Genomic DNA, 24,647 nt, shown 5'->3' with positions numbered 1-24,647 from the left:
TCATCTGCATAACATAACACGTAGCACACTTTCTCCCTCCCGTGACCTATCCAATGTGGATGCAGAGCAGGGATCTGGGAGCCACCGATTATTGGCTGGAGTGGGTTTCCAGACAGTCACGACTGCTTTTGCTGGTTTTAATTTGCTTATTCTGTAGAGTTTCCAACTCATCTGTCTTTCACTGTTTCTCTCTCTGGTTTCTTATTTTTCTGTTAGCTACTCCTGGCAGTTTCTTCCCTGTCAAACGATGTATGCTTTTTGATATAGTTTCTTAGAAGATAGCATAGGGGAAGAAGGATTCCTTGCCAGGAATATCCTGCTTGTCTAACTTTGGCCTGCATTGTTATTTTCATACATATCATCCTCTTCACATATAGCTGGTCAGTGCCGTATGGAGAGTTCTTCTCTTACCTCCCAGTCCTGTTTGAGACAATGGGCCCTCATTTCAGGAAAGGGGAACTCTGTAGTTTCAATTACATGTGCCAAGTCAGGGAAAGACCTTCCAGCAGTAGCTTAACTCATCTGTAGTAAAGTAATCTCACTGTCAGCTTCAGGAAACTACAGGAGAGTGACAGCCACTGAAAAGCTGGGAAAACCAGCTACAGGAAGTTAGTTAGAAAAATCTAGCTCTAATTTTCTTCCAGCAAAACTTTAGCTGCTTTATGTCGTTTGTGGAGAGTTTCAAGATGACCAAAGCCATGTTTTCTGGCATGTTTGCTATTCATCAGGAGTCACTATTTAAAACCTTGCAGTAGCAACCAAGCTAATAGAGGTTCACATACTAGAGTCATTGTTGGATTCGATTTACCTTTTCCAGCTTCAGTCCCAGCAGTAATAGATTCTCAGGGAGATGGCGTTACAGGAGTCCAAAGAGGATGAAAATTGAGCTAGTATGACATAACACACACTTTTAAACTTCTGCCCTTCCTTTCCTTATCTGTTGTTGTCTCTCCTTGGATTTATTTACACATTCATACCATAGATTTTAATGCCACTGTGGGAGGAAAAGATTTTCTGTCCCCTTGTAAAGCACCATGCATTCTTGTGTTGCTAAATAAGACATTAAGATATAGCCACGTTAATGTTAGCGGCTCTTCTTTCATCACCAGTGGGGCTAGGGAGAGGCCCGAGACTAAAGCACGAAGTCTCAGCTGACACAATCACTACAGACACCTTTCTATATGGAAATCAGTACCTTCCCAGCTGGACCAGATAAACCCATTTGCTCATTGCTGCATTTGCTACCAGAACAAAGTCTTGATGTGAAGAGAGGCAATAAGAGGCAAATGCAATTGCAACAAATGCCTACAAACACACCCTAGGGAGTCCAGCCCAGTAAGACTGTATTTCTGTATGAACTAAATGGGAAAAAAAAAAAAAAATAAGAAGAAGCATGATCAGCAGATGTGATGAACTGTTTATGTTAAAGGATATTGTTCTCACAACAACATTAGAAGCCACCCATGAAAATTTCTAGTGGAAATCAGCAGTTCTAACTATAAGTGATATTAAGGTGTGTAGTGACCTCTGTGACTGACATAGTAGATAATACTTAAGATGGAGCTTAATATGTTTATGAAAGTGTATAAGGTGTATTTCCCTGCACCATCAAGGGGAAGAGCACTCCCAGTCGTCAAGCACTGTGAGACTAATTCCTGTGGAAGTACAAAGCTTCTGTCTTCAGTGGACTAGTACGAGGGGGAAAATCCTTCAATCCTATCCACTGCAGTAATTGGAATAAGACATTCCTGGTCTCCTGACAGTCTGAAGTTCAAAGAAATTTCAGCATTAATTGGATGTGCTTCACCCATTCATGAGTTTGAGTATATGCCAGATGAAATATCTCACATATAACTGTATGTATAGCGGATTACAGGCCCTGTTCTTATGGAGGGGCACCAAGTAATGTGACTTTAAAGTAGACTTTCCAGATTATTCATAATGTTGTGGTATGCCATGGTTAAAAACAAACTGCAGTCAATAACTGCAGTAAATGTATTTTTTCCTCAGAACTTTTAAATAATCTGTGTCCAAAGCAATTCTCTTTGTAAGGATATAACTAATGGATTCTTTGTATAATAAACGTGGCAGACATCCCTTTGTGAGCATGTGTGAGAAACCAACTGTTGTACATGCAGTTGTGTTTGAAGCAGGAGTGTCTGCTTACAGCTGTTACTAACTATTCCTTTTAGTGAATGTAGTAAAATACAGGCTTAAAGAAAGGCAACTCAACCCTTATTTGACCTTCATCCTTAGAATTATCTCCAGTATTGTTATCATAAGAAAATATTATTCAAGCACACGGCGGCTGTGTGGGGAAAAATATGGGAAAGGGAGCAAGGAAAAAATAAGATCATAATGTAGTTTGAGCACTATAAATAGCCATAGGTTTAAAAAGTATATCTTAAATATGTTAATTATATAATAGAAAAGCATTTCAAAACATCCTGCTATTTCAGCATCCTCTAATTGACAGAACATCATCACAGAATAGGAGACAATCAGCAAACTGATGTTCACATTGTGTTAGTTTGCAATGCTCCAGTGTGCTGCAGTGACTTAGGGCTCAGCCATGCAGCGCATGCATCTTCAGCTCTGTGGAGCTCGGACTAAAATGGAAGGCAGATACATTTAAGAAGCTAAATATGAATGTCAGTTAGGGTTATTTATGTGCAAGTTAGAAAGTGACATATGTTCAAGTGTACACATGAAAAGAGTAATGATTCTCCATCAGTCACTGAGAAATGTACTGTATGCTTGATCCAAGTTTTCTGAAGATGATCATTTAGCATAAAGGTCATAGGGAACAGAACAACTAGTTAAGTTCTTTTCACTGTATTTTGAAATGATTGCTTGTAATCGAATTTCAGAAATTGGCAGTTGTAATTTGACGAGTCAATCCTATAAAAAAATTAATTGTTCCAAAATGAGGACAAAAGGGCATATTTTCAAGACAGGGAAACTTTGAAGCCATTTTGGTAATACCAAAACCCTTCTGTGAGATTTCTATATTAAAACAGGCATATACTTGCATTCAGCATATACCACTATTGCTGTGTATAAAGACTATTCTATATTTTGAAGTATGATTTAATGTAATGTAGTAAAAAGGTCTGGGTTTTTTTTTTTTCATTTTGATAGTTTTGATCATCAGCACTATATTCCTAAAAAATACTTTATTCCAATAATGCAGTTTTTCTGAAAAACTCTTCCACTGAAAAATTTTGGTTGCATTTATTCTCAGGGTTATCTCATTCTCAGTGCCATCTAGTCTCATCTTTGTCATGTGAAAGTGCAGAGACATAGCACATAGAATCATGTACCTCTTCAAGTCACAGCAAATTGATCAAATTCTTGCCTTACTGGAACTCTTAAGTGGATTAGGGAAAGTGGATTAGGTGGTCAGAAATGACTTCTTTAAAGTGTTCACACATTGCATTTTGCAGATGTCAAAGTTACTATTTAGTCTGGAAATTGTTTGCTTGATAAAATGAAATGTGAATGAGAGTTAATAGAAGATAGTCCTAGTGTCTGTTTGGGAGGGAAAATGATATTCCATCTTCTTTTTCTGGTGCCCCCTATGCTGCAGCCTCAGTGTGGTCTCCCAGTGGTACTCTAACTCAGCACAAAAATCACTGTATCAATACTGCACACTAAAGTTTAGGCTCAGAGCTTTAATGAAGGAAAGGGTTAGTTATTGCTGGAGAGTTTCCAGAGAGATGTGGTAAATTAACATAGTTGTTACAGTTGTGGTCTGCTTAAACTCTTAAACTCTTGCTGCATGATCCATGTTCTGGGTTGCCAGATGCGATGAAGATTGCTGAAGTATCGTATTTCAAGTATTTCTTTACCAGTCTTCTATATTGCAAAGATTTTCAATTTGAGGATTTTATTTAGTTGGTTTCTTTGTTAAGAAGGCTCTTCCTTGGTAATAATCAGACTTGTATCCCCCAATTAAAAAATGGATGGAATTTTGGAGGTAGATATCTTTCATTCTGTTGCCTTCATGGCAAAACCTGAAAATCTCCTCGAAATATCTGGTGAAAGAATTGTGGAATCAGTGAGATTTAGTGATGTAACAACTGAGCACCTAAATGCTGTTTTGGTTTGGAGCCTGTCACAGTAAGTTAAAGAAGACTGAACATGAACTAAAACAAAGCAGGAGAAAATAGCGTTCCCTTTCTAGCATAAGTTGTATGAATCCTCTGAATTCAGTAAGCTGAATTCACAGAAGATTGCATGATATTTCCTGGCTGGTCTAGGTTCTGTTATGTATTCAACAAAATTATTTGTGTTTAGCAACTCACCACTTCCCTTTGACCGCCTTAAAATTACTGTAAAAAATTAATTCTCTTGATTTTCAGAATATGCTCTGAGTGAAAATTCTGTATCTTGGCAACCAGGAAGGGACAGTTATCCTCTGGAAAAAGTCATCCTATCTGCCAGGATGAATTTATTATCATAATTCTTGCAAAGATATGTGAGTTTGTTCCATATTTCTTCCTTGGCTCTCTTCACTGTGAGAGATATCCCAATTCATTGATACTGAAATTGTGCAAGTTACAAAACTTAGCCCTTAAATGAATCTTGGTGAAGTCGGTTTAATTCGGTTCTAAGAAGTTCATGTCTGGTGGTATAGTACAGCTCCCTACAGCATTTGAGATTTATTTTGCTTAGAGAAAAGCAATACTCAATTTACGAAATCTTGAATTAAGATTACTCTGTATCAGAATATGTACAGTTTGGCATTTGTATATTTTTCCATGTCAGAGCAGCACAAAAGAAGTATTATGGACATGGAACTACCCCCAGTAAAATGGCAAGAGATTTAATACAAAGAACCTTCTACTTTCAATAGATAGCTGCTATTGCATAAGAAAACAGTTAAATAGCAGTACCTTTTCTTTTTCTTTTCTAAGTCTTCAGTCTTATAATTTAAATTATACAAGAAAATATTAGTTCTTTGTATCATTGTTCATTTAAATGCAGGACATGGACTTGAAGCAGAAAAGATAGAAAGCAAGTCTGAACTTCTGAATTACATTACAGAGGTTTAAATTCTTCTTTGAAGGATGAAGACAGAAGCAGACTTAGGTCTGTAAGATTAGCCACAGGAAATCATCAGCTAAATTAATAAGTAATTTGAGAATGAGTGAATGGAATAGTACAATTTTAAAGACGGGCATTAGCTGGTTAGCCTAGGTTAGACTTTCTTTAGAAATGGTAATAAAACTTCTTTTTCGGGTCATGCCAGAATGTGACCTTCTCATGGTGCTGATGTAAATCTAAGATTAATACACAGGGAACATAGTCCAGTACAAAAGCACGGACTGAAGGCGCTTGGCAGTCCCCCCAGCCCAAGCTCTGTGTATTTCTTTCCTGTTTTGGGTTAGATTATCACTTGCCTTGGAGAAGACAATAGCGGTAAGATGAGCAGGACAGAAAAACTTGTGATTGTTGGGTTTTATTGTTTCTTCTCATTTAAGGTAATTCTTACTCTATTTAAGCTATGAAAGGATCTGGCAATTACAGAAGACTCTTGCCTGATAGGAAATTTTCTGGGTTTTTTCAGCTGAGCGTTTCTCAGCTTTGAGACAATTTCAGCCATTACAAAAGGAGGAGGAGGAGCCCACTAGCAGAACAGTTGTCTTCATGGGGCAATGGGAGTGTTGGAGTGCGCTGTCAGCGGTAGCTGTGTAGTGCCGGGCTGCTGCGGTGCCTCCTGGCAGGGACCTTGCCCTGGCTCCCACCTTGTGCCATAAGGAATCACAGCCTCAGCTGCACAAGGTGAAAACTGAGCTCTGCAAAGAATCTGAACCAAATAAATTGCAAAACTTATTCATATGCAAATGAATTTCAATCAATTTCAAAATTGTATTCAATCAAATTACTTCTTTCAATATTCCGTACTTGTCACTTGCTATCTCCCTGTCTACTACATTTTGCACTCTAAACGGGTGATTATAAAGAGGAACAGGGTGTAAATACGTTGGCGAGGCTGGCTGGCAGTATCGAGATGGCTCTTTATAAATTCCTACTCGAACCTTTAAATCAAAACATATTTTTGGTAATTTTCATGAGCGTTTTTTTGGTTTACCATAAGATTCCTGTTTTTGAAAAAAAATCCCACTAATTTTATGTGAAAAAATAGAAATAGGTTTGAAAAACACCACAGCAAATTTTGAGTTTGTATTTGAATAAATATTTTCTCGTACTTGTTGATGGTATTTTACTCAGTTTTAGTGTTATTATGTAGTAAATTTCAAAAAACACTGAAAGGAAATTTTACCAGAGTTTAGGTTTAAAAGCCTGACAATAAATCCTTGTTACTTTAATAATTCTTTTCATTACCAAGTTTTTATGGGGTCATGCTTACAATTATGCAAAGATATGCATACATGGTTATTGATTCGGGGGCAGTCAGCTCATAATAACCTGATGTTTAGTATTTTTAAACCTGTGACTATGGTGCAAACAGGTTTCATTGTATAAAATGGCTATACGCATTTCAAGGTCAGTTATGGGAAAAAAGAAGACAATCTGAATGCCCTGCAGAAAAATGAAGAACATATTAATAAGCAAAGCCAAATAAAATAATAATTTGGACATTTGTTATGTATAGTTTTAATCAGTCAAAGAATCAGGCCGATATATTGTAATGTACTTAAACTGATGAATAGATTCCACGGAGGCTGCATTGTCAAATACCTTTTGTCAGTCAGGAAGGTTGGTTGCCTTCTCTATAATTCACTCTATTTGTAAACCAGGCTAATTACAGTACTCTGTTCAAAAGGATAGCACCCCCTAGTGTGAAAGGATACAGTAAAACCTCTAGTAATACAAATTGCTGTTACAATTTTCTGTGAATTATAGCTCTCTTACAGTATTTCTGTTAATATTCTTTAAATACTTTCTAAAACAAGCATTCTTTTATTTCTGAAATATTTTTTTGGATACGTAAATTGTTTCCTGTAACTTTGTCAGGAAGTTCTTAGAAAGTAATATTAATACTACTTAATATTTAGTATTGTAACTGGTTGTTTCTATTAGATCTTTGCAAATGAAAATGTGTCACACTGAATCATGATGCATTTATATTTCCGTGTGTTTCACTTTTCTTCATCCTTAAAATATATCTTTTTAATTACCCAGGAACTAAATAGTAATGTGCAATTTTTTAATTCATGTAATAGTAAAATGTAATATTCTTTACAAATTTTTAAGAGCTATCTCTTCAAGTGTGATGAGTAGCATGAATTGAAAACAGTGGCTTATTTATTTATTTATTTTAGAGTTTCTGTATTTTGGGCAGGCTTAATAGTCAATCCACATATGAGTTTCTTTAATACTTCTCTTGTAATAGAAAAACACCTTTGTAAAAATAAAAATTATGCCCAGCGTGTGGAGTTCAGGTCCTCCAAATGCCAGAAATGCAAAAAAGGGTTGCTTTTGTCTCCTTTAAAATCCCTTGAAAACTCTGTACCCTTGTACAGTGTGAAACCTCACCTGCAATCAGGAATGATAAAACACAACTATATATGTCCTTCTAAATAGTTTTTATTCTAGTGCATGGGAGTTTATCTAGATCTTCTGTAATACGGGCAGTTTCACCACTGAGATGGCTGTCCTAATAGTTGACGTGAGTTACTTTCATGTAGTCAGCGACATAGACAACATTTTCAGTAATGAGATTGCCAAGTATTTTTTCAGTTGTTTGAAAGGAAAAGGAACTCATGAATAAAAATACCAAGGAACTCTAGACTAGGATCAGTGTTCTTCTGCATTTAAGGCAGGATTTTCTCAGCTGTTAACTTTTCTTTCACAAATGGAATGCAACAAAAGAGAAGTGCCCATATATAAACAGATGTGCCTCTTTTCTGTGCTCCTAAAGTCTTTGTTGTGACTGGTGCTACTGGTTGTTTCATGGTAGAAGGAAACATTAAGACCTGATACTACGACTTTTGTACTAGATCTACTTCCACTTCTGTGCTTATATTAAAGTTTAGCTCTTTGTGTTTGTATGACTGAAATGAAAGTTCAAACCAGTGACTCACTGTCATGGAATAGGTTACTGGGTTATTAATATTTTAACATTGTCCTTTGGCAAATATGAAAGCAATTGTAGCTAAGTATAGGACTTAGAAGAAATAAACCGCTGCTGGATATAAGTAAGGTAACTGTTGTCTGATCCAGTAGCATTATTTTGAGAGTTACATATCAAAGGAGGGAATAATATTTCTCATACTCTAATAGGACCTCTTTCTACATGAGTCACATTTGATAAAATCTCTTTGAGAAAAAGATAAAGTTCATCTTAAATAATAATGATTTGCATATTCCTATTATGACAGCTGCATTATTCTGAAAAGTGTGCTGTGCTATTTCTATGGCTTCTGAAAACAAAAAAAGGTGAATTTCAGACTGTAAAAAAATCAGAACAAATGTTCTCAGCATGTAATTAGGCCATGCATATCATGAACATTGTTCTTGTGACTGCTTTTATAATTTTTACATAGTTATTTCAGAAAGGTTAAAAATTATGCATGCAGTCTTTATTATATTACACACATAATTTGGAAAAAAGCATTTCTCTGCACTAAAAATAATAAATTAAAGAAATAGATTCATTGTGTCTAGAAAAATGTATTTCTTGAGCCTCAAATAATTTAATTCCTTTTTATTCTATGCAAAAAGTAATTTTCTCCTAGGGGGAAATTATTGCTTAACTACTGTTATGTATTCACTGGCAGTCTTAGCCACTCAGCCAAAGATAGTTCTAAAAAGGAAGTAGAGAAAGCAGATTGAAGTGAAATCCTTAAACTAAATATGAAAAATAGAAGACTTAAGGCTCTATATGTTTCTTTCACAAAGAATCCGTAATGTTCCTGACATTTGAAAACCATTTAAAATAAAACTGCGGTGACTTTGTCATTGTCCTGTCATGATTATTTAATGTCTGATCATTTAGATGTTTATTCCTGTAAGTACCTTTACTAATTTCCAGGATGTGATTATTCTGGGCAGGAATAAGGAAATCCATTTATCCATTTTAAAATATTTTCACCCGTTATTTATTTTGCTTTTGTTATTGTGAGATTTGGTTAATGACTGGAGGATGGAGGGGACAGACTGTTAAACTGGTTTTAAGTAGAAACAGTTTTCATAGCTGTCATTGTTGACATGGTTGGATACCAGCATTGGAAGTCGTTATAAGCTTGTAAGAACCATGCAGCTGAGACTGCTACTAAAGACTGGTCATGAAGATGGCATTCACGTAGACCGCTAAATATTGTACCAGTTAGTCAGGGGCAGAAATATGAATGGTAGCTGGAGCTTTCCAAGTCATTAACTGCCAGCCTTATTGTATTTCCATTAGGATGTATGGTAAAATTGTGTTGTATATATTTGCATAGGACCTGTGCAGATTATTGGTCTCTCCCTCGTTCTCTGCATCAGCACATGAGATGAGATTTCTTTCCATCTGTACAGGCTATTTGAGGACATGGGTTACCAGAGAAACCATTTTCAAGGATCAGTATTTAACATGGGCATTTAAGTAATGCTTACGTGTAACACTGATGAGATCTATATGAGCTATATATGAGCAGTATCTTTAGTACAGAAACTATAAGCATCCAAGCTAGAAAACTAGGCAAAGTCAAAGAAAAATAACTGAGGTGTTTGTATATTAATACATGGAATGTATCCAGGATAGGAAAATAGTATACCATGTGGATGCATGGTATAAAATTCAATACTAATTGTATGACATAAAACCAGTGGAATAATAGCGCTGTAATACAGGTAACAGGATATGCTGCTCAGAGAAGATAGAAATAAAAGGTGAGATGGAAGCATTAAGGGTTTATCACCCTTACACACTGCCATAACACACATGAAAAGAGAGCCAAGCTATTTTTAAGATTAATATACTCTGTTGAAGGGTCCAAAAAAGTTGATGGAAGCAAAGAACCTAACTGTTTTGGAACATGGTATGTTTACAAACAGGATTATATGTTATAGCTTGTGCTTGGTGAGCCAATTCTGTGTTTCTATATGCATACCGATAAAATCTGTTTGGATATGGATTTTTTTCCATTTCCTTCCAAGAAAAATCATGACATTTCATTGCTTATATATAACTTGCAAAAGCAAGTTTTACATAGAGACTGTTACTGTAGGTATCAATCTTGCTTGAGATGGGAATAAGATGGACATAATAAGCTCATTTTGCCATCTCTATATTAAAGAAAAATCTAATTTTTAAAACTGTTAGTAGTATACCAGTTCCCAAAGTGAACTCTTCTCCAATGCTCTTCATTGCTGAAGAGGCTGCCTGGCTAAACAGGCTTCACCCTGTCATGAAATCGTAATATGCGTTATGACATTATATTTTGTTGTCATGGAAGCAGTTGCAGTGATATTCTTGATTCTGATGTGAATCTTAACAAGTCTTTTACCAGCCATCAAGTTTCAATGAGAGGGGCAGGTTCTTGCTTGTGCTATGCATTCCCCTTCAGAGAGCCTGTCAGTCATTGATTACCAGGTCACATGTCTGATATAAACCAGCAATCCCACTAACCTTCACAGCTTTACAACCTTTCTATTGTCCTTACAATGTGCAAGTGACTAGGAGAGTCAGTTACAGAAGCTTTCTGGCATTAGCACAGGACAACAGAGGTGTTTTGTGACCAGGCATATTCCAGGGAATAATCTTGCGTGTTGAACTACAGAGAAATTGTGGCAAATCCTTGACTTTGTGGGATTCGGAAGTGGCTGGTTTACACATTCTTATTGTTGGCATTTGCAAAATACAGATGTTGCGCACATCACAAAAATTTGATTTGCTTTCTGACATACGCACTACTGAATCTCTGTTCTCATTCTACTGGTTTTATCGCAGAGCTATGGCTGCACCTTAGCAATACAGTAGGTGACAAGACATTCTGCTAAACTCCCAGTACTCAGTGCAGATTTGTAGTGTTCTCTTGGTTTGGTTATAAGAAGAAATCTATCGGGAAAGACAATTCTTAAAAATCTCTGCCTTTCCAAATGTTTCTCCTCATCATGCAGTGTGTGATTTTGAATTTCATATGGCCATAGGACTCCAACAGGGAAACCAGGGTTCATTGTCCTTTTCTCATGGCTCTGAAACCATTCTGTTAAGAAGAATAGCGTGAATGCACTCCTGTTCACAGAGGTTCTAAGTGTTACTTGGATGTGTGTGAATTCCAAGCTTTGGCTATGTCTTATTGACTGCCTGAGCTAACCTCATCCTATCAATCTGCTCCCAGCACCAACACAGAACTGTTCTTGGCAGATGGCACAGAGCATGACTGTGAGAATGCGCTACCCTTGTATCCCCCTGCTGACCTTCTACACTAGTATGAGTTCTGCTTAAATAATTCATGGGAAACTAACAGGGATTTCTCTCCCAATTTATTTTATTGTTTATTCCAGAAAGCTATTGACATATCAAGGTGTTTCAGTCTTTAACATGCAGCCAGAGAAGTCATTAGAATATTGGGTCCACACATTGCTTCAGTGAAGCATTAAAAGTTGCTTTAGGTGGCTAGATAAATTTGGTTTTAGAGACCACGTTTAACGGGTCTGAATCCCATTGAAATCTTGAAAGCCTGCACCTGCCAACAAACAACGTTAGACCAGGAAGGCCGGGAGACTTTAGGCCAGGGGAATGGAAGCTCTCTCATTACAGAGCTGTGTCATTCATTTGTCATTGTGATTTTGGCAGAGATGCAGTTGTATATTTTACTATTTGAGAAGATGAAAGCTAGAAACATTTATTTCTTGGGTTTTGGGGGTTTTGACTGTCAAAATGCTCTGGCAATACAGGATGAGTTATTACAGTTTTGTTGGTTTGTTTTTTTTCAGTTTGAGGAAATTTAAACCTTTTGAATATTGAAGGAAATACATAAATCGAAAATGGAAAAAGATTTTGGTATCACTTTCAGATAAGAGCAATTCTAGTTGTTATTAAAAAAAAAAATCAGCATAGCACTTAAGCATATGTTCAAGTCCTTTTAAAGGCAGTAGGCATTCCACATGTGTTCTATTCATTTAAATCCTGATTTCACAAACGAATGTATGTATAATGCTGTAATGCTGTGTGAAAGCAGAATCCTAGGCCAGGTCTAAACTACAAATTTCTCTTAACATAAAAAGACAAATTAGTATAGTGAGAAGGTTTATACTGTCTGTGCTGGCAAAAGCACCACCGAGTACATGGTTACACTAGTAAAACTGAGCTTTACCCACAAGAGCTTATTTCATCCAGAAGGGATGTTTTCACTTTCTGATACTGAGTGTGGCTTATTGAAGAATAATAATTCCAGCCAGGAGTGTCTGGGCAGGATGGTATACTCTTATTGCTATGCTACAAATACTTCAAATGTAGTCTCTCCACTGTTGTAGTCCCACTGAAGGCTTCAAAAATTGGATTCATTGACACTTAGGTCTCCTTCTGGTGATCTGTAAAGAAGGAATTTTATCTACCTGTGCAATGATCTTTTCAAAACCCTATGCACTGCTTGTTCTTGACACTCGTATTACGGGGACTGATGTACAATCTCTTTACTATTGATGAATTTTCGCTCTCTGAGACCACGCACTGAAGCTCTAGCTTCAGTAGAAAACACTTTTTTCTATTAAGCTGCAAGCGCTGAAAATTGGAGTTGCAATATGGGATGCCATTTTTGTAACGAAAAGATGTGGTTAGCTCCACCGTGTGATAAACACTGAAGCACAATGGTTGCAGCTAACTGCAGGGGAGTGTAACCTTCCTTTTAGAAATAACTTGCTGAAACAAAAGTTAGAATTTTATTCCTTAGGGAATGTTTATTGGCATTGTCATCCCTCTTGACTCCAAAGGTGTTCACCACCCTTTCTCTCACACATCTAGGAGTTTTCCATGGAAATCACTTTGTCTAATGAAAGTTGCTACTTCTTTTTTCAACTGTTTCTGCACTTAAACCATCATAGCTACAACAACAGAGCAACTACGATTACTTTAGTGTAAGGATGTAGTCACAATGCTTTATTGAAAATCTGCCTTACATTTAGGAACCATAAGCTTCCTAATCTTTTTCTGTTTCAGACCAACCCAGAAATAGTTACATTCATATTACTCATAAAATTATTAAGTTTAGCAGTTAAGGGTGCAGAAAGCAATGCTGTATCAAAGGCACTGAATTTTAACTACATATTCTTCTTGTATTAATGGACAACCTACCACAGTGCTTTAAGCATTTCGTGCTTTCCTGCACTTCAAAGTTCAAGCTAAAAAAGTTACTTACTAATGTATTGTGCCTCTTTTTTAATCTATACAAAACAGTTAGATTCTCTGTTAGGAATGTCATAATAACCAGAAAATAGCAGTTCAACAGTCATGTATTAAGCTCACATGACAGTCTAAATACATTCAATTATTTTGCATGAACACTGCCGTTACAATGGAAAGCAGAGCGTAGCTATATTTCCCGCAATGACAAAGTCATATCAAAAGTCACTTGATGCTCACACTGTTATCTCATAGTACTCTATAGGAGGAATCGCTTGAATGTACTATCATGAAGGTATAACAACCACAAAAGTAGCCCCAGTGTTAAAGCTTCATATGATCAACATTACCAATACAAATAAAAGCTGACTGAAATGTAATCATTCTAAGGGCAGGTTCCCCCCCCCATTTTAGACTTCTACAAAACGAAATAATAAATCATATCCTCCACAGAATAAACAGACCTATCATCAGGAATACGATATGTTAAAAGAATATAGGGGCCCAACCTGGAAACTTTAAAACAGAACATTAGAACATTGTGGCTTACTAAGTATTTAATAGGACAGCAGCATTTGAACATTCTGAATCCCTGTCATCCTTTTGGTATTGAGTGGCACTGCTGTAATAGGAGATGTTCAGGGAGTATAAAGGCACTGCATCTACTTGGAAGTACAAAAGCAAATAAACTGCACCCTTGAGAGGTAATGAAACACATGCTAGGTTAGAATAAATATGCTTTGGAATTGGTACAGTGTATACTTTCCCCTTGCTCATTCTCCCATTTGTCTTTCTACAATGCCTCTTTGTGAAAGAAAAAAAGAAGGAATTATTTTTTAAAACTGTTTTCCCCTTTACAGCATAGAGATTTTGTGGCAAAAATGAAGCACAGAAAGAGATGCAGTGACCACGGCCAAAGGCATTTTTTATTGCATTCAGCAATAGTGTATACTTTAAAAAAAAACCCCAAACCTGAAAATTTTTGTGGAGTGAATGGTAAAAGCTTTCATTAAATCAGGTGATCCTTGTATCATGAAAAAAGGTTTTGTTTCTTTGCATGATACCTTCCTCAGAGCCTTCTCAGACATGTCATCCTCTTATAATAGTAAAATAAGTATTTTGTCACAGCTCTACAGGGTCTTTGAGAAGACTCATAGTCTGAGAGCTCAAACTGAACTTCCTTTTTCCTCTCATAACTTCCTTTTTCCTCTCATAACTTCCTTTTTGATTGTTAGGGAAACACGTATGCATTGTTTGTTTCTCTGATGTATTAGTCAAGTATAATTATCAGTAATAAAAATTGTGGTAGGGAGTAGCTCTTATGGAAATAACATGATTATCATAGTATCCATTTTGAACTCTTCGGACTCCTTGGTTACTTACACATAATCATGCAGATAGTTTATTGCTGGCAATTGATAATAGACTTTTGTGTCATAATAGATCCTTCAGGGTTTTTTTTAAGTTTTATTATGAGTACTACTAAAACAGGCTAAAATCTTATTTTAATTTGTTAAATAAAGTCATAGTACCCATCTACTCAGAAGTGCCTAGAGAACTTGATAGCAGCAGCAGTGTTACCTGTGATTTTTAGGCTAGGGTATGTGTCTAACAGTAGAATTCAAAAATAATCCAGATGAACAAATATGATACTAAGGAACAGAAGAGCCTGAGGTACAGCATGAAAGTTTAATATAAAAAGACATCACTTACTTGAAACCCAGAGCCTCAAAAAAACCTAGTAGTCATCTCGGGATCTGCCCTTGATTAACCTATTTTATTATAGCCTAACCTATTTTAGTAGTTTTACAATTACATGTGTACTGTAGCTTTCCTGAACTTTCTATTGAAAATATTACTTTTCTAATATTAATGATTTTGCTCATTAAAAAAAAATATGCAGGATTTCTGGAAATGTGTAAATAAACTGAAAGAAGAAGTTAAATCAAGGAATAAAAATTTGTATTTAATTTGGAAAAACTGGATTTCATTTCTCTTATAATATGGCTAGTCAGTGTCCTAGCAATCACAATATAGAAAAACATTAGAGGAGAAGTAGTAGAAAAAAAGTTAAAGGAAAAATGTGATTACTGGTAGTTATATCTCTGGACACTTACTCAGCTAAGGCATGTATTTATAAGATGTATGTTTTTTGGACAAAAATGTAAACCACGCAAACCATACATGGTTTTCACCGATGTTTGGTTTTAAAGGGTACTCTTGATTTCATACCCCTTTGTCAAATCAAATCCAGATTTTCTGAAACATGCATATTTAATTTGATGTGTACATATAAAGACAAATGAGATTGCATCCTAAACTTTGAATTAAGGAAAAATTTTATTCAGAAATTTCTCAGGTATTTTAGTTGTTCATCTCTCTTCATTGCTATTTTAACTCTATTTCCATTGAACAAATCAGTCATAGAAATTCTTATGTATAATCAAAATGAGGTTTGAGAAAATTAAATCTGAAATCTGGGGGCTTCCAAAAGTTAGAGAGAATATTTAGGTAGACTGAAATATTATACATCTTGTTTAATACACTCTAATGTTTAAAAAAACATGATGACAATTCTTTGTCCTTATGCTAAATTATAACTTCTTATTTTTTTTGATGCTACATAGGTATCAAATTTTCAAAATAGATAGACTTATCCTTGCTGAGTTCTTAATTTATATGACTTTGTTAACATAGGTCTTTGGAATCAGAAGTTCAACATAGACTTTTGAATAGTTGCATATATGTGTTAAAAAAAGTATTGAAACAATTGATGGAGACTTGAGTATACATTATAAATATTCTCATAAAAATACCATTCATGGGTTGTGTTGAGGTTGTGAATCAAACTTGACAACAATAAGGCCATATTGGTGCCAGAAAAACAAAGTGGGCTATCCCAGCCATTCATTTACGTTTGAACAGGGGTCAGAAAGGGATAGGTGGGCTGACTTTTAATAACTGTTATCTCCAAGGAATAGACAAATGTTTTGTGACATTGCTGGATTACCATTGCCTTGATCCCAGGAGAACCCCAGGCATTTATCAGAAGAGAATAGCCCTCCTTCACCAACTTGAGATAAACCCCAGGCTTCACTGAGAATGTGATGCTTCACTCCTCTTTCCCCTATCCTTCCTTTTCCTGTCCTATTTCAAACATCTGCTTTCCCATCATCCTCTTTTTAATGCCCTATTTTAGAAAAGGCCTGATTTAGCTGGTCAAAACTGTTTGTTTTCATACTCTCTTTTGACCAGACAGGAGTGTTTATCTGTGTTACAACCAGTCCTAAGCTAGTACACATTTGCCATTCTGGAGGAGCTGACAAGACCTAGTGGTCTGCTTGTCTTTCCCCAACAGTTCGCCAGGAAATGAGAGACAGCTCTGAAGATACGAGCTTCTGTCTTGTCATTCCTTTTCTCATTCCTAATGTATTGTTTTTTGGATTTTGACATGAGTGAAAGACAGCTCTACCCCACCTTTAGGTAATTTCACCCCCCTGCCCCCCTGAAAAATAGCACCTCTTATTATCTCCTACCTGAAAAACAGAACGAGATTTTATAGGCCTTCTCTCTATTAAAGGGGCAGGGGAAAAGAGTTATTGGCAAAAATAAAAGCTGCTCAATTTGTTCTAGCTCTAGTTCTTTAAATACTGCTGCTGCTGCCTTTTTATCTGTATCCTTAAAAAAACGTTGAATACACTTTAAATGAAAACGATTTGCCACAGAACAAATTCAGATGAGGTCTAGGAACTCAAAATCCCAAACTTTATTGAAATAGTTGCCGTAATGTGATGAGAAGGATCATGTTAATACCTTAATCACTCTATTCCATCAAAATCAGCACAGTGCAAGACTATACAAGCCAACTAAAATGGTGAAAACATAAATATGTACTTGTTTGTCAAACTTGTTTTTCAGTTCTTAATCAGAAGATGTGGAGTAGCAGGATGACTTGGCAAATCACCTTTAAATGAAATTAAAACACTGCCAGCACACAAAAAAAAGGGGGAAGTTGGGGCTTTACTCTGATTTAGCTGGTAAAGAGCAGCTGGATGGAAGCCAGGCATTGCCATGAGAGCACATGGATGAGCCAGTATGTCTGCAACAGGGAACTTCATGTCCGTGGTTCTCCTCCTGCTCAGTGCCCTGTGAGCAACACGGGCCCTGAAATCCTAACAGTCTGGGCAAGATCTCAAAGGCAGTAGGCTGTGCAATTCAGGAAGTATCACTCTCTCTAAACCTTCCAGGGGTGTGTCAGTAATGCATTTTCTGCACAAAGAATTTTTACTTGTTTCTTGTACTGTGTCCAGCATCACAGCTGGTGTTTCTGAGCAGAGTTAACAAAAAGTTATGTCTATAGTTGCACATTTTAAAACAAATGGAATTTTTAAGCAGGAGCCTTTCAATGAAAGGACACCTTTAAAAACAGGGATTTATTATAGGCATTGAATGAAGCAATAAATGTTTCATGGAAAGTTATAATTATGTTGAGGACAGTAGAACTTTCTAACGCATGGTTAAATGGATGTGTTGTATAGCACCACAGTGATTGCTTATGGAGAACAAATAAATATATGGTAAAACACACACTGCCTAAAATCTGCTGTAAAGTGAACTGTGTAGTCAGACCAGACACATGTTAACAAGATTTCACTTACGCCATCACTGGATGTTTTCTGATGTGCCCCCTTTGCATGAAGACTGAGATGCTCTTTATTGTTGTGCTTTTCTTATTAAGAAAACGGGCATTTGAATGACAGCAACAGAAGTTAAGATCAGTTTATGAGTAGTGGGATTGTCAGACTTTAAAGTATTTGGATATATTTTATTGGTTCCTAGACAAGGGTGGAGCACACTGGAAATACAGAAACATAAAAAAATACTAACATTTGTATTTTTAGCAGATATAGTACCATAATGCCCCTAATTTCAAGAGTTAAATGTGTTTAGCTGACGATTCCTCTGTCTCCCCCTCCATTTTGTTGCTCTCATAAATGCAATGCATTGCTGCTTAGAATCAATAATTTGATTCAATACATTTCATGTATCATGAAACCTTTAATAATATGAGAGGTTAACTACAACACATTAATTCAAGCTCTTTTCCTTAAGTACAACAAATGAAGACTGACAGGGGATAATGGTATAAAACAGGAACATGATAACTGGGCATTGTAAAACCATGTGAGTTTTTTGATACTAGGAACTGCAAGATGGAACCAGCACTAAGCCTTCAAAAGACCAAGGCTTCAAAAGAACACAACTCATTTATTTGGATGGTGTCTTAAAATGTAAGTAGGACATGAGCAGTATGCTTTTCAAAGAGTGTCAGGATTTGACTGGTCTGATAAAGATCCTTTCAGATGTGATTTCTATAAAGGAGCTGTGAGAAGTTTATGGATTACTAACAGTTGAACTGTCCATTGGAATAATATGTAAGATGATTTTCAAAATTATGAATCTTGGTGATATGAAAACAATAGCAAATCTTTGGGTTGAAAAGATTCCAAATTCATCCTGAGAAGGATCCAGGATTTTACCTGTTAATTCTAATTCCATCATTTCTAAAGCAAGCAGAAAACAACATGACAATTGATAAATTATGTGTCTTCCTAAAAATAGGTATGGAAAGCAAAATAAATAAGCCCAGGAGATCTTTAGACCTGGGCTTTTCTGTCAGGTTTAGTACACTGAATGTAAAAATACTTCAGAAACCAGAGAAGATTCTGATCAGGATATGTATTCTTCTTCCATGAGGATGGATGGGTCTCAATTAATGTAATGTAAATGTAATAATTTAATGTAATTTTATTACATTAAAATAAGATGTAGGCAGAAAAAAAAAAGTTCAGAGAGACTATTTAATTATTATTTTCATGCTAACATACACTTTCTCATTATAAGTATTAGACAGCATTGTGGATTATTTAGAATCTGTCTATCGCCAATACATTTCTAATACAGGAAATACAAGAAATTTTGTGCAGCCACTGGTGAACTGCAATCTGTGCTTCTTACAACCTCATTGGAAATGAAAGTATATTATAGAAGGGGACAGTTCCTATGCAGTGTTAAAAACCCCTATGTTTTATATGCTAAACATTCTTAATCATTACCCAGGTAACATTAACACCCCCCCCCCCCCCCACAAAAAAAAAAAAAAGTGAAAAACAGGATTTATTTTTCAATGTGGATTTTCATATAGAAAAGGCCTGAGGTTTTTTTTGTGTAGTTGTTTGTTTTTTAATTAAGCATCCATTACTTCCTAATGGTATTCCTTGTCAGGAAATCTTTATTGTTATTCATGTGCTCCCAAAGTTTAAAAAAACCCCAAACAACACAAAACAAAAAAAAAAAAACCCAAACAACAGAAACCACAAAACATAACATCTTGACCAAGAAACAGAGAAGATTACCAACCAGCTGCCATTAATTGTTTTCTAAACACTGTTGCCTCAAACAGGATTTATGTAGGGTGTTGAGTAAACACAATTGAAGTTAAAGCAGTCATATGGCACCCATCACTGCAGCACGCTAGTTCTGCACTATGATTAATACAGTTATTATTACAACAGCCTGTAGGATAGGGAAGTCCTGTACTTGAATCTCCAAAACTGGACTATCCTTTTTTCACACTTTTGTGCCTAACAGTTATCTTAGAAATTGAGATTTTATACCATCGGGGAGTAGAAGTTTAAGAGCAAACACCACTGGTACTTTTAGGATGCATGTAGTAATGAGAATATGGAAAATCGTTGTCTGTAATGAATAAGGTTAGGTTTGAGGACTCTACAATGCTGCAAGCTTGCTGGGGAGATAAAGAGGTATTAAGGAATTGTCTGTCATTGTTTTTAGAAAAATAATGGGGACATGCGAAGAATGAAAATTGGTATTGTGGTAGGTCTTGAAAGCATGTATGTTGGAAGGAACTCATCTAGTCTGTCTCGTGTGTGCATGTTTTTGGATTAAGTGAAAATGCAAAATCCAGTATTTTAACCAACAGTAAAAAACCCAACCCAAACCAAAATAAACCTGTTCACAGCATATCTTTAGCATAAATATGCATTAAACCAAATATCACAATTTAATGACCGTACTTCTCAATCTGATTTTTGTGGAGCACTTCTGGAACCCTTAATCAGTGTTGCCAGGTGAGATTCCTTGTGGGAAGAGAGTTCTAGCTGTGCTCATGGGACAGCCTCAAACCAGTCTCCAGGTGTATTTATACCACAGGGCATAATTCCACATTTACAGAGTATGTTTGTGTTGAAATTAGAGGAAGGCATGCGGTTTGTGCTGAATCAGGCTCCCAACACAGCCTTTTCTGAGGGGAGATGGTAATTGACTGAGAATATAGAGTGCATTAAAATAAATTTTTCTTAATTTTTATGATAAATCTAACTAGTCACTGGTAAACTTTGATCTCATAGAGGATTTTATTAATTTTGTCATCTGAAGTCTCTCTTTCTTCAAAAATATAGTAAGACCTTAAGCTCAGAATAAGACATACCGCAGAAAGTGAAAGCTGTCAGCTCAACTAAAATGTAGATGGTAAACAAATAAAAAAATACAGATGCAAACCAGAAATGTGTACATTTTTTAAAAGTTTACTTTTGTTATTTCAGTTGACATTTTACTGAATGTCACTGAGAATGAATAAACAAGCTAATGAGGTTTTAGCTAAATCTCTGCAAACACGTTGTGAATTAGAAAAAAAATTGCTCATCCCTTAATCCCTGACTTCCTATTTTGGGACTGTTCAAGTGTCCCCTGGTTTGCAGTGATGCATTCATTCAACATGTGATCAGCATCAAAGGCATGAAATTCCGATTAACCATTTTTTTGGCACCTCACCTCTTTCCAGTTTGCACTTGGAATCTCCTCCGTGCACAGACCGCTAATGAGGAAATCCTTGCTTATGAATTCAATGCAGAATGAGAGATTTTTTTTTTCCTTTGCATAATGTCTGCTTTGAAGTCAGGCAGTCCAAGAAAGTGATTGATCTCACCCAAGTTCATAACTTTTTCAAAGTACTGCCGATATCATTAAATTTTAATTAACCCTTTGAGCTCCTTCTATGATGTAAAGATGAGGGAACATCAAAGGCTTGTGTGTTAGAGCAGCAGTGAAATCTTTTGAGCTGGCTTAGCCTTATTGAAGAAATCTAAGCTGCAAAATATTCTAGTTCTGTAGTCAGCTCAATTCTAGTTACTGCCTCTGCTCGCTATTTATACTGTCATACTGAGCCCATCTTCCTGTAAATGTTCTTCCTCCTACTCAAAAAAGTAGTCCATCTTAAAGCAAATGAATAGAATATAACACCGTATTCTTTCCCTGTTCATTTATGCTTGCTTTAGTTATTATTATTGTATTTTTTGTCTCAGAGAAATGTACTGAAGGATTTAACAGGGATTAAACAAATAATCTTCCATTTAAAAAAAAAAAAAAAAAAGAAATCCTAGGCTTCATATTTTAAAATTCATCCTATGCAACTCGTTTTGTTGACAGGGCAATTTCAGTTGAAAGCAAGCTTTGTATACTTCTAACTACATAGCCACTGTCTTACAGCAAGTGGATGGGGACGTGCAGAAGGCTTTGAGATGGGCTATGTTTTCAGGGCAAAGCTCAGTTTTGCCTCTATGCTGTGAAATTATTTATACTACTGTGAAGTAGGTTTGAAAGTATTTTGAACCAACTGTACATCACAGTAAAGAAATCCACAAAGCACGGAGCAGCAATAAGTAGTTTTTGCTTCTTGGGACAAAAGGAAAGACCTGGATGGAGGAGCACTCTGCTCTGTTAATATCAGAAAAGGCTGTTTGGGATGCAAAGAGCAAGGTGAGCAAGAGAGGAAAGACGAGAAGGAAATACTTCCCAAATTCTTCAAAATAGGAAAAGGGGGAAGGTCAGGAAATGGATACCTTCTGCTGGATGTGGCAGCCTTTGACCTAATTTTCTGCTGATTCTATTATGGAAATTGGTGGTGAGAAGATAAGGAGGTCTATTCTTCCTTACTAATCCTGCTGTTAATAGTGATAGAATGAACTTTTTGATATGCAAAGAAAATAAAATACTAGTCAAAGCAAGACACTTCTGAATTAAAAAAAAATGCATTATTTTTGATGATTCATGGAGAAATGGATATGTTTGTGGGTTGGAGGATCAAGTTTCTGAGGAGGATCACTTGCCACTGTAATGAGGCAGGTTCCTCGACAACACTGTGCATTACATTTACATTTCACCTTTAATTGAGATGTAGGTTAAACATGAAATGCTACATTCAAATTTAATACAATATATACCTCTGTTTAAAAAAAAAAAAAAAAAAAAAAAGAAGTTGATAAGCCCAGCATGCTTTTTCTTCTCTATTTCCAGCACATGTTAATTCAGAGAGAAAATTCTAAGTTGTGGAAGGGCTTCTCCTGCTTTCCTCTGCATCTGCCATTACAAGTGAATCAGTGCGTTCTGGATGGATTACATGGGCTTTTCTGTTGCTCTCAGACAGCAAAAACGAAGTTAAGGCAACTGTTGCAGTGTTACTGCAAGACCAGGAGGCTTAATTTAGCTTGATCAAAATAGAACTGATTAAACCAATATATTAGCAGCAGGGAAGAAAGTTTTCCAAAGGATTGTTTAGCTGGGACAAAACTTCAAACATTCCTTTACCACTTTCTAAGGTGAGAAAAGTGTAGATAATGAAGGGATTACTAAAATTACTTTTTCCACCTGTCATCCTTAAATCTGTTTTAGGATTACAGAAAAGAACAGCATTGAATCTGTTTTTTGATGCATGAATAAAAGTGAAGTTGTGACATCTGGTAAATATGGAGAGAAAACAGACATATGGAAATGGGAGGATTTGTAAGGAACTGTCTCCTTCAAGAGTCAAAATTTTCTGAGTCATCACAATGGCCTATATGTTTGTGTGTGTGTCCCCATACATATGCGTGGGTGAAACACCATTTCTCTTTTACTGCTTAGTACAATTTTAAAATTCCACAGTAAAACCTATTTTTCCAAGTATTCTTAATTTATAGGTAATTTTATTGCATAAGCATGCACAATGCTTATGTAAAAATGTAAAATAATGTTTTTAAATTTAAAAAAGGGTGGAGGGGGATCAGGCAGAAAAACCAGAATGCTTTCCAAAAGGGACAATGAGTGTAGAGACAGTTGGACGGTTTCTTTTCTAGGCTTTGATGAAAAACTTTCCTTGCTATAGAAAGAGGTGGGTTCTGGTGAGCGTGTATGTATGAATGACCTGGGAAACTAGAGCATTTGTTTGAATCTGCATAATTACTTGCTAATGTTGATTTCTTATTTTTTTTCATAATGGTAGCTTGTATCTTACTTACTTCAATAGAGGGGAGAAAAACGAAATAGCTGAGACATATACTTGGTTATGTACATGTAATGTACCAGTCATTTTTCTATGATAAAAAATGCTAAGTTTATTTAATAATAGCTAACCAATATTGAATGTAATATCTACTAAAGAAAAACGCGTTACAGAAGTAGAGAAACTTGGGTTTCCATTTGTTTGAATAGGCATGTAAAGATAACATTGGAATACATTAACACATTTGCAGATTATTGTGACAAATCGGTTGATATATTTAAAAATCATACTACATGAGACCTCTAAGATACTATGAAAAAAAAGAGGAAGACTTATTTTGGCTGTTGAAAGTATGTGATCATAGAACCATAGAATGGTTTAGGTTGGAAGGGACCTTAAAGATAATCTAGCTCCAACCCCCCTGCCCTGGGCAGGGGCACCTCCCACCAGCCCAGGTTGCTCCAAGCCCTGTCCAACCTTGAACACCTCCAGGGATGGGGCAGCCACAGCTTCTCTGGGCAGCCTGTTCCAGTGTCTCACCACCCTCACAGTAAAGAATTTCTTCCTGATATCTATTCTAAATCTCCCCTCTTTCAGTTTGAAGCTATTACCCCTTGTCCGATCACTACACTCCCTTGTAAATTGTCCCTCTCCAGCTTTCCTGTAGACCCCCTTTAGATGCCAGAAAGTTGCTATAAGGTCTTGTCCTGGTTCCAGCAGGGATGGGGTTAATTTCCCCAGGAGCCGGCAGGGGGCAGGTATTCCACCCCACGTGACCCATGCCTGGGCTATAAGAAGAGCTAGCCGGTCGGGAAGATCAGTCACCACTTGGGGGTGGGCTGTGGCAGTGCGGGTCAGGTCGGTGTGCTTCGCGCGGTACTGTAATCACATTTTCATCTTTCCTTTTGCTGTTCTGTTAAATTGCATTATTTTAACCCACGAGTTTGGCCCTGTCATTTTCTTTTTCCACGACTGTGGGAGTTGCGCGAGTGGCTGCGTGGTTCTTTGTTG

Source organism: Charadrius vociferus, unplaced genomic scaffold (assembly GCF_000708025.1).
Source record: "Charadrius vociferus isolate BGI_N301 unplaced genomic scaffold, ASM70802v2 scaffold108, whole genome shotgun sequence".
NCBI lineage: Eukaryota > Metazoa > Chordata > Aves > Charadriiformes > Charadriidae > Charadrius > Charadrius vociferus.
This window is presented reverse-complemented; position numbering follows the sequence as displayed.